At 36.5% G+C, this 15,072-nt stretch overlaps 1 protein-coding gene across 1 annotated transcript in view; it reads left to right on the plus strand.

Annotated features, from left to right (window-relative positions):
• The window catches only part of Celf2 (CUGBP Elav-like family member 2), a 778,786-nt gene that overhangs the window by 88,716 nt on the left and 674,998 nt on the right, over positions 1 to 15,072 (plus strand). The window lies entirely within an intron of this gene.

Genomic DNA, 15,072 nt, shown 5'->3' on the forward strand with positions numbered 1-15,072 from the left:
CTCAGGGAATTGGTGAATTGGTGAGTTTTGATATAGTCAGCAGGTAACAGGAGAAGCTAGTCCAGATGTGTGTGCACAGCTCATCTCAGCTTGTATACCCCTCAGTGAGGAGCCTTCTTCATCAAGGAGTGAGACTCTATCTCACTAACTAGGGCAAAACAGTAACACGAATGGGGAGGGGTGCTGAGGCATGGCTCCATGGTACAGTGCAAGCATGAGGATCCAACTTCAAAGCCCCATACTACCAAAGGAAAGAAAGGATGAAAGAGTGCTGCCCCAAAATTGAGGTAAATTACATTGAAGGATTATTAATACTTAGACCAATAGTTATAGACTCTCAAAACAAATCATTATAAAGTCACATTCTAAGGAGAAGCTTGGGAGATCACAAGGTTTATTGTGCTTTTTACTTTATCCGTGGTAAAGATAAAATAATTTTCTTCTGGAAGGTCAATGCCAAGCTATCCTTGTTCTTCAGTTTGCATTCTGCATTTCACACCAGTTACAAAATAAAATGTGTCTGTATAATCTACATTTCATTGCCAAATACATGCCTAATGGGCTGAGGCAAGAAACAAAGGAGTTGAACCCTGTTCTTTTTGTTTGGAACTGAGAATCATTTACACTTATGAGAATAATACTCATAAAATAAAATTGGATATGCTCTGTTGTAACTAAAGCCTATGCATTAGTAAGTTGTGATATGAATGCCCAGATCGTGTGGCTTTTATAAAATGCCAACAGTGTTTGTATAGTGCCCACTGAGCTCTGCAGACCATTAAACAAGTCAATTTCTTCAATGTCCCAAACTTCCATACAAAAATAGGGGGCAGAGGTCAGAGAGAGAGACAGACAGACAGACAGACAGACAGAGGAAAAGAGGAACACAGAGAAAGAGAGAGAGAAAGAGATGCAGGCACAAATAAGCTACAAAATGAAGAAATTATACACCAGGGTGAGAGCCTTACTTGGCTCTCCAAAGTTGTCCAGGTTCTAGTTCCACTTTAAGACTTGCTAGGATTTCTGGGACTATATGCATTTTCTTCTCTGGATGGATGGATGGATATGTCTATTACATATATATGAGGTTTACAGTATGGGCATATATAGGAGTTTATTGAACTGTACTTTGTATAGTACTTGACATGCCAAATGAAAGATGTCAATTAAAAAAAATACTTGGGATGTAGGTCACATAATTAATCATGTCAATTTCCCTATCTTTGTTTTTGTATCAAATTTTATTTTCCTTTGCTCATTCATTCATGCATTAAATTATTCACCTGTCAAATAGTGTTGGAGAAACAGCCATGTTATGATGAAGAGGCCATCTTACCTTCATGGCTCTTGAGTCTGCTCTACACTCTCCGAGGTGACAGGGACTGGCCACACTGGCAACTGAGCGCATTGCATGTGCCTAGTCTGAATTGGGGCAGGCTTCAATTGTAAAATGAACTCTGGGTTTCTGATACAAAAACTTGCACTAATTATTTCAGTATTGATTACATTTAAATTAATAGTATTTTAGGTAGATGATTAAATAGTTAAATATACAAAATTAAATTTGGTCTTTCAGTTGGCATATCAAGTACTAAATCAAATATAGTATAAAATACTATATTAATTTAATATGTAATCAATACCAAAATTCTAGGTGTATATTTATAATATACTTATTACACTTAAATTACTAAGTATAAGTATATTACAATGCTTATTACTAATGTACTTACTATACTTGTATTCACTAATTTCATCCTTAATTTACTATAAGTTTACTTTGTAAGTATATTGCTATGTTACTATTCATTAGTAGAACTCTTGGTTGTCCTTGAGGACACATGGGGAAGGGATTATGTGGTCACCTATTTTGCTTTTTTTGTTTGTTTCTGACAGCGGGCCAGTCAGCATTATAAAGTTCAAATTCCTTTCCACCCCAAATATTAACCATGTTTGACCCATATCATGGCTGATTTGTGGACTTCAATGTCATGGAGGATAACAAAGTTAAATGAGATTGTTAGCCAGAGAAAGCTAGAAAGCTGGTGTCACAATTTACTAGGCATGTGGCCATGGGCAAGTTACTAAAGTCTTAAGTCCTAATTTCTCATCAGTTACACATCCACAGGATGTTATACTATAAGGATTAATGATGAAGAAGGCAAAATTCTTAGCCCAATGTCTGAGTATAGTAGCTGTTCAAAGGCAGTGCTGGCTGTTTTGCTGTTCTGTTTTAACCAGGTATATGCATGGAGCAAGTGGATGAGCTAGGCCTTATTATAACATTAGTTTCATCATATTGACTATACATCAGTGCTCATATACCCATTGAAAACATTGGGTACAGAGAGAAAATAAGGTCCCACATAATACAAATAAAGAATTTAATAAGGATCCTTTTAACCCTTTACAACTTCATTACAAACAGTTACGTTTTTAGCCCACTTAAATGATTTGTCTGTAATTCCAAGGTAGCATTCAGCCTAGGAAGGAAATGAGCAACCATCCCATTGAACTCATGTGTACCTTTCTCCATGGCCCATGACAAAGGTCTCCACAGTCTTAGCCATGCCCTTTAATGGTGTCTCTAGAATAGCTATTTATGCTATAGAAGTTGTTGGATAAAAATTTACCATTTCATGAAGTTTGAAAAGAATCTCTGGTTGTTCCCTGGACTTCTATCACATATATACAGATCTAGTTTTGCAGAGGTTTAGGCTGACTTATCCACACAGTAGACCTAGTTAAAGAGAAAACTCTGAGTGAGGGCTCAGTGTCACCATATCCTCAATGAGATTTATATCTATTATGACTGCACAGATTTCCTCCTAATTCAGCTATTCCTAAGAATAGCTATCACTTAAGTTGCAGCCGATACCCAGCTCAAAAAAAAGGAAATTTTTGTTCTCTGAGTTCATTCTTTCTAAGGTGTATTGGTCCCACTTCCTTTAATGCCAAAAAGGAAGAACAAGTACCAACTGAATACAGTAGATTACATACATTGAATGCAGTACACTACATAATCTGTAGTGTAGCTGGGAACATAGAATTTATGTTTCCACTTTGCCACAGTATTGTGTATGGCCTCAAAGCCACCCTCAACTACAGAATTACTAACAGATTGCCTAACTACCTAAGGCTTAAATCAGAAAATGAACCCAGAATCTGATTTTAGACCAGCCTATCCTGCATTCTGACCTGGTAGAATTGGAATCATGTTTTCTCATCTGCTGTGTTCTGTCTTCTGACTCATTCAATAAATGTCTGCTGAGAGCCTTCTCTATGCTACCCAGTTTATACTCCTGAGACAAAACAGTGAGCAAACCATGACAACAATCCATTTGTTCAAAGAGCATACCGCTTAGTCTCAAGTGAACCTCAATAACCAAGATAATTGGGATACCTATTTTTTTTAGATATCTGATCTTGGAACTGGAGGAACTGTTTTTTAGTATTTTTTAATTGTAAAGATACTGTACAGATGGGTTACAGTTACATGAGTAACATAATAAGTAATTTCCTATTGAGCGTTGTTACATCCGCCTTTGATTTTCCCCTACCTACCTATATATATATATATATATATATATATATATATATATATATACACACAAATATATATATACCTATATATATACATATATATATATATATACCTATATATATAGGTAGAGTACCTAGGGTGATCTCACTGAGAAGGTGGCTTATGAAACTAGTAGAGGGGATAGGAAAGCTTATAATAAGAATAAATGAGAGAGAGAGAGAGAGAGAGAGAGAGAGAGAGAGAGAGAGAGAATGAGCAGGTAGCATAGACATGCCGGGAGAAGGCACATCAGCTCATCTCAGCCATTTTTCCACATCTTCTCGCATGCAGAGCTTGGCTTTGGATTCAATAGTAGGAATTAGAGTCTTTGAAGAAGATGCTTTGTGGGTGGGTTCTCTAATAAGGTCATGATGCCAGAGATTTAGTGTCAGTTCTGATTCCTTCCTTGTCTTACTTGCCCATTCTTTTGTAGCCCCTCTCCCCCATTTCATTGTCAGGCAGTTATGGTTTGTCACCTTTGCCTGCCACCTGTAAGTCATTTAGGCTATAATTTCATGAGTGCCTTTTGTGCATATTGGTGTCAGGATGAAGGTGCAATCTATCCTAGAAATGCGCTATGCACTCAGACTTGCACAGGGATGACAAAACTCAGCCCTCATCCTCAAGGGTCTCCCAAGTTTAGATGTCTCCTAATTAATTGCCTTAAAAATATTTAACCTTCTCACTTGTTGAGGTTCATGAAGGTGATTTAGAAGGAGTTGATTTAAGTGCAAATGCATCAAAGTCATAGTTTCGTTTTTGTTTTTCAATAAGCAAGGGTGTTGCTCAATGCTGGGAGCTTGATATTGTGTGTGTGTGTGTGTGTGTGTGTGTGTTTATTTTTTCTTTATTTTTTCATTAAAAAGTCCCAGGAAAAGTGCAACATGATGTTAGTATATTTTAATTTGCATTTTTAAAATATTCCTCTCTCTCTCTGTCTCTTCTTTTGCCATCTACCCTTGGCCTCTCTTGCCTCCGCATGAAATATAAACCACTTCCAAACAAGTTAAACTTGAAGACCTACTTAGTTTCTGGGGCTCATTACCAAGGATTTAAAGCCTCTCTATTCATTCCACAACAATGGTTTCCATGGTAACAGCTGCAACACATGACATCCCCTGCAGCTCAGCTTTAAACTACACCCACAGAAATGGCAGCAGAGCCACACATTCTTCCGGCTAACACTGGAGGGGTCTCCTCCACTGGCTTCCAGCACAAAAGATCTGTTTTATTTTATTTAAAAAAAAAAAAAAACTAGAATGTATAACAATTTTATCATAAAATTTTTGAAAAAAATCATTTGAAATCAAAAGGAAATAAATCACTTTCATTTCTTTGTGCAGTATTGATTTCTTTTCCCTTTTTTAATTTCAACCTGTCACACCTATGACGATATAATTTTCTTGCAAGAAATCATGGGCATTGCAGTTTATAGGAGGGTAGCCAGAGACAAAGACAGAAAGGTTTCCCATCACCCCTTTCCTGGCTTTCTGATCCTTCCACCATGCTTTGCTCCATCCCCTTCTATGGCTAACATTTCTTGTTAATAGAAGACACAAATGTACACCTGAGTGTGTGTGTGCGCGCACACACACACACACACACACACACACATTTCCACATGAAAAAAGACATTAAATCTAAGAGAATAAGTGAAGTTGCAAGAGAGAAATCTAGGTCCCAGCATCATCCTCAGCATATCTGTCTATCCTCCCTGCTTCCCTGTGTTACTGGTGGGTGATCAAGGAGGTGAAGACATCAGATTCATGACATCTGCAACAAAGAACTCAATGAAGACACGCACATAAAAGAATAGCAGCCAAAAAAAAGATGCAAAAGTTTGAGAGAGAGTGAAATGTAACTCAAGAGCTAACACCTAGTTAAGGAAAGTTCAGCTTTCTAAGATTTGGAGAGTATGGAAGAGTTCCTGGAAAAGATAGGAGATTGATCTTAAGGAAATGATGGATCATATCTTGACCAATTTTTTTTTGGTGGAGTATCTGTGCATGTAGCAAGGTTACCATCCCATAGTTTCAAATATATATATATATATATATATATATATATATATATATACACATATATATGCATATACATATATATGTATATATGTATGTATATGTATATGTGTGTATATGCATATACATGTATATATATTTATATTTATATGTGATGCAACACATATGCATGAAGCCTTAAACTGGCCAGGCTAACATTGACAAGGATTACAATGTGCAAGTGCCTCAGTTTAGATAGAACGGATAGAAATCCTAACCACAAATTGACCAGTAATTACCATACTCCTCTCCGCCCCCTCCACCCCAGGCAAAGTGGAGGTACCAAAGAGGAGATTTCTAGGGTATCCCTAGGAAAGGATAACGCTAACCTACCTCACCTCCAAGAAAAGCAAATAGAAGTTTGTCTCAAAACTACCTCCATGAGAAACAACTGAAACACTTTATCAAGACAGTTCCTTTGATTGAGCCATCCCATAATTTCCTAAGCACCATGAGATGAGTTTTGTATTAATCATTTCAAACTGATTATGTGAGATCAAGGATTTTTTTTGTTGTTGTTTCTTCATACATTTTTATCGTTCTCATAAAGATGATGGACAGGGGGAGTTAAGGCAGATAAAGAATACATTTCTTTTTGAACACTGTCACTTCTTCCCTTGTTCTGGTTTTTTTCCTCCCCGCTCCGCCCGCCAGTTATGTACCTCATTTTCAACATAGTGTCTAATGAGTACCACTGCTGTGTATGTTCACCCTTGGTGTCTCCATACTTGTGTACAAACTAAGGAATGCAAGCTTAGAGAGAGAGATGAAGAAATGTGTCCTTGATTCTACAGCCAAATGTGTCAGAACTGAGATTGTTTTAGTCCAAATTGGCTTGACTCCAACACCCATGCTCTCTAATTAATAGATAAAAGGGCTTATTTCCTGGCTCAGGTTTGAAAGAAAGCAGAGCAGGTTGAGGTGTTTAGTCAAGTGGCCAAGATTATTTCTTAGCACTTGAGGTCTCTGTACCCTGGTGGGACAATCTTGAAACAAGCCCCTCACAGCTTTCTTCTAGCTTCATTTTTCCAGGAAATATTAATAGCCATGTTGACCTGCTTCCCTGGGCTATGTAACAAGAGACTCAAAAATAAAAAAAAAACCACACAAAACAAATGCTAAATGAGAATTCTGAACTGCCATCCAGTGATAATAGTGTTCATTAACTCACAGGAATAATCTACAAGCAAAGGGAAGATGGGAGAAGCACACAAAGCAGAACTGCTTTCAAACAAGTTAAGGAGAAGGGATTTCCCCAAAAGGGAATAAATGCAATAATCCAATTACCCTCATTCTGTCTGGCCCTAAACAGAAGTATTGAATGAGGCACAGAACCCCTGATTCTAATTTCCATAAGACCTGGCTTTAGAAGTGCCAAAGGCCTACTATGAAAGAAGTATCTGGGTCATTCCTGGAGATTTTTGGCCTAATAATACATAACATTTTGGAAGATTTTTATGAGTGTATATTAATTTCTCTGGCATTTTGGATTTATAGGTTTCCTTTTAATAAGCATAGTAGTAATGCAAATATTCGTTATCGTCAGCCTGGGAGTCTATTTGTGTAATCATTAAATAAGGAGCTACATTAGCTTCCTATTACGGTAATAGCTCTGCTTATCTAATTTCGTACTTTACTTAGGCTCAGGCCTTAATGATGTATGATACCTTTAATTAAGGGTCAGCAATTAATGAGGCGATTGAGGTTACTGTACTTGACTTTATGTTTTAGCTAGCAGAAATTAAAACATGGTTGTAACTTTGCATCATTTTCTCCTCTCCCTGAACTCAAGAAGCTTTGTGAATAAGAACTCTGGAAATAACACAAAAGTCTTGGGAAAACCATACAAGGCTTTAATAGACATCATTTACAAAGAAAGCCATAGACAATGTCTATAAGGATGTGATCAAACAGACCTTGTGGGGACTTCCTTAACAGTGCAACGCAAAAGTCCTGGGGGATTTTAACTTTCAGATCAACAAGATTAACTACAATTGATATATTAACTGTCAGGATGCTATCCTTTGTCCATGACTTGCATGAGTGAATTATAGCTGAATTCTTTGTAGAGTTGAAAAGGACTTCAGACTCCTTTTAGGATTTTCTGAGATTGTTACTTTACAATATTTTTTAAAAATAAATACTTCTGCAAATCTTGTTTTAGCTTCTTAGAATTCTCCTAGAATTTATCCCTTTCACATATCCTTATTTAATGATGAGATTTTTTTCCCAAGCTATACCTAAAAAACTATATGGCATTTTGCCTTCCAGAGATATACATACTTGATTTTCCATATACATAAATATTCATACTTAAAGATTAGTCCCATCTGCTACGAAGATAAAAGTGAAGAGCATCCTTATACAGGAAAAGACAGTATTCATTTAAGAAAGGAAAGCCTAAATAAAATATGAAAGAGTAAATTTTCTAGATAGATTTATTCTAAAGTAACTAATGGATGCAAATAGATTCAGTGAGTAAACTAAACATTTCCTCTATTGCTAAGTCAGTTCTAATGATAAAAAGAAGTGAAAAAGAATATAAGGGAGGCAGGGGACTTCCTTTGAAAATAAGAGAATTGCATTCAAGTTCCAACAAATGGAAGAGGAAAAGTGCATAGGCTTTAAAACTCATGAGAAATTGGTTTATATCCTCAATGGATAGTTATAGATTAATTAAACTGTCCTGGGTTGTGTTTCTCAGGGAAGAGGACCCTAGAGAGATTGGCATACAAGATGGTTTATCTGGCAATTGTCTGGGATCAATCCAAGCAATTGATAAAGAGTTTCTATGGCCAATGTTATTTCCTGCTTAGTTCAAAGAACTAAGGCTGGGAAAATCACTTGACCATCGCTTTCATTGTTTCCAGTAGAAGTGAACATCTGTATGTTGATATTGTGGATTTGGGGTACCGTTGTTCTTAGTAAACCATCTTATCAATTTTCCTGAGAATTTCCATACTCATACCCCTGAGAAATCACTTCTTTTGAGTATATATTCAAAACCTTTCCTGCAAGACTGCTTACATTAGAATAATTGATTTTTTTCAAAGTGGACATAGTATCATGCATGCATATAATTATCTTAGCCAAATATGCCTTTCTCTGGATATTCTAGGTTTATTATATTTATGCTTTTCAATAGTATAATCTGGTTGATAAAGTTTCATGTGTGTTTTACATGTATACAAATGCTCCTTAGGGAGGCAACTTTTGGTTTTACTTCTTATTCTTTTTTTTAATTTTTATTTTTTTTATTGTGAAAATACTGTACAGAGGGGTTACAATTACATGGGCAAGATAATGAGTACATTTCTTATCAAGCAATGGTTTTACTTCTTCCTATGAAAGCTAAGACTTGTTTTTCAATGCTGATGGTTCTAATGCTCAATATTTCCTTAGGTTATCCATACTATCACTACTTATATCCATTTGTTGTTTATGAATGTCTTGGCTGTTCACCTAAGTTATAATCTCCAGGGGCAGTGCATAAGAAGTATATTCCTTACTTTTGAAATTTTCATAGTGGTAGGACAGATTATATTTAAGAAATGATTGAAGAAACAAATGTATGTAAGAGGGATAAAAGGATAAATAATAAGATTCTTTCAGATTGGTAGTTCATGGAAAGAAAACCTAAGAAAATGTCAAAACTCAACCAAGTGCTTCATAGAAATGTCATTGAGTTTGAATGTGGATTTATTGGATGCTAAAAAGGCATGCGTGAAACTCATTAGGAACTGTACATATAGGAGTAATTGTATTCTTTCAATGCTCTTCAGGGCATCTATTTTCCTCTCTATGGAGTAGAAGCCCTCAGACACCTAGCTTAGTCTACGTAGGTACTGGTGGATCAATATAGCTACTTGAGTCATTACTTAGGATGAATTCTTCATCCTAACCCTGGGGCCTCTGGATGTCACTTAGTTTGGCTGATAGCACACAAACACAATATAAAATAAACTGTTCCCTCCCCCTTGACACGGTAGCATCCTTCAGAGAGGGTGAACATGGGCAGTCTTCCAGAGGCCATGCTGTCCCACAACAATAACCACATTCATCTTTTGATGCCACATCGTCCCCCTGAGAATCCACTGGAGGAATTTTTAATCTCCCCTTGGAAACATTAACCATCTAATATTATAGAATACTTAAAAGTTTGAAATAGCTGAGAAAGAAACAAAGTTATTTCTGAGCAGGAGCTGCAAAGAAAAAAAAATATGCCCAAACACAATGAGGTGTTGATGGATGGTTTATAAATAGAAAACTGATGGGAAGAAAAGGGGATACTTGTGTTACAGCAACAGATAACAGAGGATATGAGATATGGATTGACATGTACGGATCCAACAACACATCAAAATAAGATTACTGTGAACTATATTCTTCTCCTATGCAGCAATAATAGTTGCTATATCTAGAAAACATATTTAAATACATTTTCCTTTAAAAGAATACATAATAAAACATGTTTTCATTTGAATTTGAGATGAGAGAATGAATTGTCAAGGTCAAACCGATTGAGAAGCTAGCTTATAATTGGTCTTGGATTAGTGGATACAGGAACAACCTTAGGCTAAAGGAAGGAGAGAAAGGGAGGAATTGGTTTATCATTTTCCCAGATTTCCTAGGTTAATACATGCCCTTTGCAAGGATTGATTTATTGAGTTTTTCTGAGTCTCTCAACCACACTGGTTTCAACCACACTGGCCATTGAAAGGAAGGTTCTGGGTCCTATTTCCTTCTATGAATTCACCCAGGAATGATGATAAAAGGTCTTTGGCTAATTTTGAAAGCACATAACCAATTCTCAAGCAAAAATAATTTTCATTTTAATCACTTACATATTAGTATGTTTTATCAAGAAAACCATCAGGCCAAGCATTCTGACCTTGTCAATGTCTATGTGACCTTCGGCAAAGCCCTTAGTTTCTTTGGGCCTTAGTTAGTTCATATTTAAAGTAGATTGAAACGTACAATTTTCAAAGACCCTGAGAGTCCTTTGAATCTGATTTTAATACATTAATTCATGGCACAGATCATAATGGATTTGAGAAACAAGTATCTAGATCATTGTATTTGTGCTTCAAGCTTTCTCTTGTTGGCAGTTCTCTCTTGAGAATGAGAGAAAAGGCAGTGAAGAATGGTTTACTATGCTGTGTTCTATTGAATTGATAAATATTTACTGTATGATTGAGTCAGTGGCTAAATTGATCTCATAGTGACTATATATATGAACCTTAAAGAAGCCAATAGTATTTTCTGAAAATAGAGTGTGAGTGGTCAGGAATAATTTCCATTTATAAATTATTCCTTCTTGTCTATGAAAAGGTTATATTTTTAAAGAAATTGATTTATTCGGGGCACAATTATCCTTCCACAGTTACAACTCTTTGTTGATCCTGTCATCTTACTAGAGTCATTATTGCCTGTGTGTCAGAGATAATGTGTTTTTATTTTTTAAATGTCGGAATTCACGTTTTGAATATCTTGACAGGGATGTCAGTATTTGCACATAATAATTATGATGCAAGATATGTGATATTTACAAAGCAGCAAATGAATAGAACTCAGAATAGAATAAAGGATGTGTCCTATTCATTCTATTTGCTAAGAGTTCCTCTCCAGATATCAGCCTCCCTATAAACTTTAGCTATAATTGTGTACTTAAAAGAATTTTAGCAGTAGCTAATTATTTGAATCAAGAAGCAATCTGAAAGCTAAGTTGGAAATTGTGCCAATTTAGGCCCATTTGCTGTCAAGAGAATCTCTTTGTTGGGCAAGTTTAGAGTACTGGAGCTTGGGTTGACCATTGCAAATGGTAGATGACAGGCAAGATGAGAGATGAGGGGAAGCCTTCGACAGGGGTGGAAATTGTATCAATAATGCTCAGAAAAGCTGACACACTGACACAGGGAACAGGAAAGGAGCCCTTGGTCTCCCATGCTCAGGCACACAGGCTACATGAGACTTCCACAAGAAGGACTGCGTTAGAGACTGCGACTAATTTCTACAAACCCATCTTCAAATCTTCTTTTAAAAAAAAATCAAGACAATAACTGACCTGATGATTCAGTCATCATTAAGGTATCCTCTTACAGTTACATTAAAAAGAAAAATGTCACATATTCCAAGGAGCCCAAGCAAGATTTCCCCAACCCTGTGAATATTGACTCAAATCGCTCTATAATAGCTATAAAAGTCTTTTTCCAATCATATTTCATTTCTACTTGACCCAATTTTCTTGCATACTGCCCTGTCCTTGTAAATCTCACATTGAGAACTAAATGTAGTCTAACTACTTTTTGTAGCTAGTATTTGCAGCATTTTCTTATAATTTTTAATGTTTTCTCAAACTTGAAGTATCTCAATGATACTCAACCATTGGATCCCATTTGGCCATCAGCCTCTGGTGAAGTCTGAGTTTACCAGTATAACTACCATGTCAGAAAGCCTACCATGCTCTGGCGAAGACCTGAAATCATTTCCTGAAATTGCATTTTATCCATAGAAATATATGAGTTAAAAATAAAAACAGAAACAAGTGATTGCAGAAGGTAGACATCTCATGAACAAACTTTTCATTATCTACTTTAAAAGAAAGACTAGGTCCTAGCCCTCCTGATGCTTTTCCATTCTAGTTAATAAATGCATAGTACCACATCCATTTTTATCATTTCTTCAGTTGCACAGATTTCTCTTTTGCTATCATGCAATCATTAAGCAATTGCTATCAAGCAATCATTAAGCATTGGCTAAATATTCCTCCTGGTCTCTGTACTATGGTATGCTGATTGATTTGGTGATTCAGTAACACTGCTTACATCATGATATTTGCCTTGCTCATGAAAATTCTGAGAAAATAAGCCAAAATAGGGAACAATGGAGACCACTGGATCATGAGTTTCTATAAAAATTGGAGAAATATCAGACTTTTATTCAATAGAAGTAGAGGGTTGTATATATTAATCATCATCATCATTATCATTATTTTATTTTGGGGTTTTTTAAAGTAAGGTCTCATTATTTAGCCCCACACTAGTCTAGAACTAATCATCCTTCTCTAGTCTCTCAAGTGTGAAACAAACACCATCATGTCTGGCTTAAAAGTATATCATTTAAAGAGAAGAAAGTGATCATTAATTCTATTTGAGAGTGACCAAACCACATCTGGAATAAAATATTCAGTCCTGGACTCCTCAATTTAAGAAGAGTTAGACAAACCAGAATGCATTTAGAGAATAATGAGCAATTCCAAAACCATGTAGCATAAAAGAAAGATTAAAGTATAGACTTCAATCTAAGGAAAAAATGAGATAGAAAAGATGAAAGCTGACTTCAAATATTTGAAGGGCTTACAGTGCAATTATGTGAAAGAAGATTATGATACATATATAACCTGGATTCTCTTATATTACCAACCTAGGGTACAAATGAAGTCTCATCAATCCTGAAATTTGACTGGGCATGAGGAGACATGCATTTAATCTCAGATACTCAGGAGGTGAAGGAGGAAGATCTGAAGTTCTGAGACACTATAAAAAAAAAAAAAGCGAAAGAAAGAAAGAAAAAAATAAAAGACCAAGGGCACAGTTCAAGTGATATAACACCTGCCTGACAAATACAAGTTCAATCCCTCTAAATGCAATCCCTAGTACCACCGAAAAACAAGAACTTTATCTGCTCCTCCAAGATCTGACCACTCAGATGTACCCCTGGTTATGTATATATGTGTATATATATTTTCAAAGTAGTCATAATTTATGCTCCATCTTTTTGTCTTTCTTCCTTCCTGTCTTTCCTTCTTTTGCTTTATTTCTCTTTCTTTTCCTTCTCACCCCTTGATTACCCAGAACCCCATCAGGAAAGAAACATTTACCAAAGCTGCTGGTGCAAAACACTAATCCTCTGCCTAAGAAGGGGGTCTCTTAGTGCCCAAGTTTCAAAACCATTTTGATTGGAAAATCTGTAAGCCTTTGGGTCTAAGCAAACTTGCTTACTTTCTGTTTTGCTCTGAGGGGGAGACAATTCCCCATCTCAATAAAGTCTAAGACCTGGTTTACCAGGACAAGACTAGAAACCATTTTTTCTTCTCTCCCACCCAATATAACTCATCCAAATTTCCCTTGTCCAAAAGCCTGCTCCTTCTGTAAAATGTATTCCCCAAAGCACGATATCAGGGAAGAAGGGAAGAGGCTGACACTTGCCTTACACTCCCAAAGGCAGACCTGAGCTGTGACCAGACCACACTAATGAGTGGAGTTACTGAGACATGCTGTATTATAAGAGAAAAAAACTGGAGTTTGAGAGAAAGGTGCTGCCTTGAATAACACCATCCTCCATCTCTGCTTCTGTTCAAGTTTACTCTCCATGATCACCTGATTGGAAATTTATCTAGAAAGGATTTTGAAGAACAGATGATTATTAGGAATTGACAAGGATTGCTTCCAACTCCAAGACCATAAAGCACCTGAGTAGTGAGCTAGGGTGACAATGACCGAGTCTAACCCTCAGGGCCAAAATAACAACCATCAACAACATACCTGCAAATGAGCTGGCAACAAGGATTCAGGATACCTTTAGTACTTTTTCTACATATCACCTTAACCCTGTGATCCCAAATATATGTAGATACTCTGCATTAAGATCACTTGAGCGACTAATTTGATCACTGAAGAGTCTAAAACTGAGACTCTTAATATGAGAGTGCTAGAATGACTGTCTCTAAAGCAGTGCTGTTCAGAAGAATCTTCCAGGATGACAGAAGTGGGCTGTGTATGTGCTGTAGAGATTGCATAGTCATATGAGTATTGGATAGTACAATTAGGACTACTAAATTTGGCTAGTACAAGCAAGGGACTGTGTATATCTACAGGCCGCCATAGTGAACAAGCACAACTCCAAAGCTTACAAAGGAGGGACTTTAAATGTAAACTTAAGGGACAGAGGAGTTAGGGTGGGCTGTTGACACAAAAACCATGAGATTGGAACAAGGACGTAGCAAGAATGAAAGAAAATTATAACCAAAAGAGATCTTAGAGATTATGTAATGCACTGGTTCTTAACCTTACTGTGTTGTGAATCCTTTTGAGAATTGTTGCTAGCCATTGACCTTCTCAGTCATATGCACATACTAATTCATATGGTAAGTTGATATGAGGCTGTAGAGCAGGAGGGTTAGAGAATGCCTCATAGTCATTCATTGTCCCTTTTCCAAACCACAAATCCCTAATTGAGAATTACTTATGCAGTAAAACCATATTCCATCTATGCACAAGAAAGCTAAAACAGATTTTCAGGATTGGCCCAAAGCCATTCATTTATCTTCTAACTTGGCTTCGATTGTTTTTCCCTCTTGTCCCCTGTACCTTCCTTTACCCTGGGTCATGAAAACTTCAGGATATATGTGTGTAGCAGACCTAGCTGTGGTTT

The sequence above is a fragment of the Dipodomys merriami genome, unplaced genomic scaffold (assembly GCF_024711535.1).
Source record: "Dipodomys merriami isolate MVZ:Mamm:240054 unplaced genomic scaffold, mDipMer1.0.p SCAF_4, whole genome shotgun sequence".
Lineage (NCBI taxonomy): Eukaryota > Metazoa > Chordata > Mammalia > Rodentia > Heteromyidae > Dipodomys > Dipodomys merriami.